This window comes from Octopus bimaculoides, chromosome 21, assembly GCF_046866305.1.
Source record: "Octopus bimaculoides isolate indiv1 chromosome 21, ASM4686630v1, whole genome shotgun sequence".
In the NCBI taxonomy this organism is placed as follows: Eukaryota; Metazoa; Mollusca; class Cephalopoda; order Octopoda; family Octopodidae; genus Octopus; species Octopus bimaculoides.
Window position 1 is genome coordinate 30,615,278 of NC_142948.1, and position 5,000 is coordinate 30,620,277.

The 5,000-nt window shown below is 39.0% G+C and overlaps 1 protein-coding gene across 1 annotated transcript in view; it reads left to right on the forward strand.

Moving 5' to 3' along the window:
• LOC106875611 (protein CIMAP1D) overlaps window positions 1–5,000 on the forward strand; it is a 16,438-nt gene that overhangs the window by 1,048 nt on the left and 10,390 nt on the right. The gene's annotated exons all lie outside the window — the stretch shown is intronic.

Genomic DNA, 5,000 nt, shown 5'->3' on the forward strand with positions numbered 1-5,000 from the left:
CCCACCCCGGCATCCGAAACTCGGAGTTTTATCATGGCTACCGAATAAGTGTCACATATTTTTACAGATAAATTGCTCTATGTACATAATATCGAGGTCTCTTTCTTTCTTTTGTTGTCCTTTCTACCAATATATATATACAGGGTGGCCCAGAGGTAGGTCTACAGTTATCCAACTATCTCTTTCGCATTTATATATTAACGGCTTAGATCTTAATTATAAAAAAAAAGCATGAAATCATTATTCTATGCTAATTTGGTTAATTTTGTCAAGCTCCTTTTTCAGTTTGTGAGATAGGAATTTTAAAGTGCCTACGTGATAACTGTAAACCTACTTTTGGGGCCACCCCTTATATAACTTACTGTTAATAAAAGCCAGTGTGCGTTGCGTTCCGTTACTTTAGTGAAAAGATATATAGTAAATACACAAACCTAAATAACGTATAATTTATATCTAGTGTACAAGCAGACGGAAGACAGACACAAGAGTTCCTAATTCTTCATCAGTTATCAACCAGATGGCATTACTCAGTTTCACACCATGAAGGATTAGGGACCTTCTGTGTCTGTCTTCCGTCTGTTTGCGCACTCAATATATGCTATTCGTTTATGTCTTTGCTAGATATTTTTTCACTTATTTTACACACTCATACATACACACTCACACACACATACGTATGTGTCTTTTATATTCTTTGCTTGTTTCAGTTATATGACTGGGGATGTGCTGGGGACACCGATATGTCAAAGGCTTCCGTTTTAGTCAAGCAAATTGATCCCAGTATTTATTGTTTTTTTTTAATGCTTATTTCTTATTCTATCGATCACTTTTGCTAAACTTCCAGTAACAAGGACATAAATAAATCAACACCGGTTGTCAAGCGGTGACGAAGGCAGGAACAAACTCGAAGACACACACAAACACACACATATACACATACGCACGCACACACATATGTATGTATGTATGTATGTATGTATGTTTGTATGTATGTATGCATGCATGTATATATGTATGTATGTATGTATGTATGTATGTATGTATGTACGTGTGCATGTATACATGTATGATGTATGCATGTATGTATGAATGTTTACATTTATGTATGTACGTATGTATGTACGACGGGCTTCCACACAGTTTTTCACAGCCAAATTCATTCACAAGCCTTTTGACGGGGCCGGACCTATATCAGAAGAAACTTGACTAATGCACCGCGCAGCGGGACTGAACCCGAAACCACATGATTTCAAAGCAAATTTCTTAACCACACAGCCACGCCTATGTATACACCCAAACATTGTACTGTTTGTTTGTATGTGTGTGCGTGTAGCAAGCGGATATCTTGCTGTGCAGCGCGATCTTCAAGCTGGGGGTTCGATACGTGAACAAGATGTTAAGTTTAGTTCGCTTCACATAGCCCCAGTCTGCTCGGCTGACACGAGTTCAAGCTGAATAACTATTGTACCAGTTGTTGTGTCTTGGCGGTTTCATTCAGGGAAAAGTTTCAGAGGCCAAGGTTGTTTCTATTTGTTCACGCTGACATGTCATCCTTTTTCTTTTGCCGAATGACGATGTAAATATACATATAACAATATTGTGGTAAGAAGCTTGCTTCCCAACCACATGGTTCTTTGTTCAGTCCCTATGTATATATGTATGTATGTATAAACGTCACGAAAGTGAGCAAGGGCACTAATGAGTACCATTAGATAGATAGATAGATAGATAGATAGATAGATAGATAGATAGATAGATAGATAGATATGCATGCATGTGTGTATGTATGTATATATGTATATATAAATATGGATATATAAACATGTGTATATATATACACACATATATATGTGTGTATATACGCAGAGGAGAAGCACAGTGAGGGAGGCAGAAGAATTGATGCAGGAGGGGGAGACTGTGTCGATGAGTGTGGAGCTGAAGATGAATGAAATTAAGATGAAATATCTGGCAGAGGACATTAAGAAACCAGAGAATATTATGAATGTAGGCGGGAAGCCACTTGGTTGCGGACTTCCTCTGCTTGGGAGCAAAGATTGGGAACACAGAGGATGGTACAGTTGAGAAGAAGAGCCTTCCCCGATAACTTACTAGCTAATCCTCCTACATCCTCCCCAACTCCATCTTCCAATTGAACTTCTTCAATGTATTTATATGTGTGTGTTGTGTGTCGGCACTCCGTCGCTTACGACGTCGAGGGTTCCAGTTGATCCGATCAACGGAACAGCCTGCTCGTGAAATTAACGTGCAAGTGGCTGAGCACTCCACAGACACGTGTACCCTTAACGTAGTTCTCGGGGATATTCAGCGTGACACAGTGTGACAAGGATGACCCTTTGAATTACAGGCACAACAGAAACAGGAAGTAAGAGTGAGAGAAAGTTGTGGTGAAAGAGTACAGTAGGGTTCGCCACCACCCCCTGCCGGAGCCTCGTGGAGCTTTGGGTGTTTTCGCTCAATAAACACTCACAACGCCCGGTCTAGGAATCGAAACAGCGATCCCATGACCGCGAGTCCGCTGCTCTAACCACTGGGCCATTGCGCCTCCACAATGTATTTATAACATATGCTTTTTTAAGCATTTTTTTATGTATTTCCTTTACTTTACGATCTCGCCGAGGTCGACATTGCCTTTTATCCTTTCGGGGTCTTTTCGTCATCAGCATGCAAAACTACGAAGGTGTGCTGAACAGTTCCTGGTTTTAAAGATATCGTGGGCTCTTTTGCAGGGTTTATAAAAACTGAAGGATTGCTGCAATAAGTGTGTGAATCTGAGATGGGAATATGTTGAATAAAATAAAATCACAGTTAACTGTTCCTCCTATTTTTCTTTTTTTACCCAAAGCGAGGAACTTTTCACTACCCCTCTCATATACCAGCACCCCATCATACATGAAAATATGAAAAACTTGAAGTGGTTGAAAGAAATTTAAGGGGGACCCTGTATGTGCGAGCATTATAACGAATACAGAACACATTCTCATTTATTAGTACAAATCTCTTACGGATAATACATATGAAACAAGTGACTAATAAAATATCGAATCGATGAATAATAGATTAATAGAGAAATAATCAACATGGTGAGTTTATACAATTGCACAGCGTACATGCGGTTTCACGCACCTACACACACATACACACACGAACATATAAATATATATATATATATATATATATATATATATATATATATATATATATATATATATATATATATATATATATATATATATATATTAATCAACTTTTCAGGCGCATTCACTCGAGGCGTATTACAGACAATTAAATTCAAATCCTATTTGTAAATCTAAAAAAAAAAAAATGCTTTTGACTTAGTTTCATTTCATGATATGCTAAACAATTTCATTTCTATACAGCTTTGTTGTACAGAAAATATTGAGTAGAATTGTTCTTGACGGGCTTAGCCAACATGCTGTGATATCCTTCTATCTCTAGCCTCGGTGAAGTTTTCACGCTGCGCGTGGAACCAGTCCCATTGTTCTTTTAGCTCGTTAGTTACATGAAAATCCATGGAGCGGAGATACAAATCTATCATTGTTTCGTTGACCTCACGAAGGTTTTTGATTCAATAAACCATGGTCTGCTATTAATTTGCTTGGCTCTCCGTCGGTTACGACGACGAGGGTACTAGCTGATCCGATTAACGGAACAGTCTGCTCGTGAAATTATCGTGCAAGTGGCTGACCACTCCACAGACACGTGTACCCTAAAAGTAGTTTCTCAGGGAGATTCAGCATGATACAGAATGTGACAGGGCTGGCCCTTTAAAATACAAATACAACTCATTTTTGCCAGCTGAGTGGACTCGAGCAACATGAAATAAAATGTCTTGCCGAAGGACACAATGCATCGCTAGAAATCGAACTCATAACTTTACAATTGTAAACCGAATGTCCTAACCACTAAGCCACGCGCTATGAACGTCTCAGAAAATTTGGCTCTCCTCATAAACGTGTAATTTTAATTTCTTTTGTTTTTATTTAGAATAAAAATTATAAGCCTAGAAATTTTAAGAGTAGCTTCATTCTTCATAAAGCTCTATATGCAGTTGCTCTCGACGTTTTGTGGGGCGTTCATTCTTCAAAGTTCCGACTGTGTTTGGAGTTAGTAGTGCAAAGGCACAGCCTCGACAGAACACTGCCGACTATTGCTGTTGTTGTTGTTTAGCTCCAGACTAGCACTGATTAAACAAGCTTATGACTAAAAGTTATGACCACCACGCTTTAAATCAAACATTGTCGTATCTTGAACACATGATTGCAGTTTAGGCGAATTGGCAGAATCTTTAGACGAAATACTTTGTGGCATTTTTTCAAACTCCTTGTGTTCTGCGCTCAAATCCTATCAAGGTTAACTTTGCCTTCCATCTTTCCAGAGTCGGTAAACAAAGTACTAGTTTAGATTGGTACATTGGTTGAATCGTTAGACGTTGGACGGAATGTCTTGCAGCATCGCTTCCAGCTCTTTGCCTTCTGAATTCGAACTCCACCCTGGGCCTATATGGGTGGAGGAAAGGTGGACTTAGTCCGTCACTCAGAATCAAAAGTCCTGCTAGTTCTTAGATACTTCTAAAGGAATCTACTCCGTTAAAAGCACCTGGGCCAAATTTCCGGTTTGAGGATAGCGTCTCCTCTTCCTACCTCGTACCCCAGCAGTCACGGAGGCCCTTAAGAAATAATGATCATGGGCACTGCTCTTCTCACCCTGAATAAGCTGTAAAAGATTTATAGAATATGGCCTTGGTGTCTAGACTAGAGTCTATTTGATTTACATAAAATCAGATAGATTTACATAAAATGTTTAACTGCAATGTAGAAACCACTGTTTGATAGAGCCATTATTACTAAGCGTTTATGTAAATCAACAGTGGATGCAGAGAATCGTCTCAGCAGTATCTTACCGGCAAAAGATGACTGTTGATTGTAAGTAAGACAGTGCAGATAGTTGAAATGAGAGCT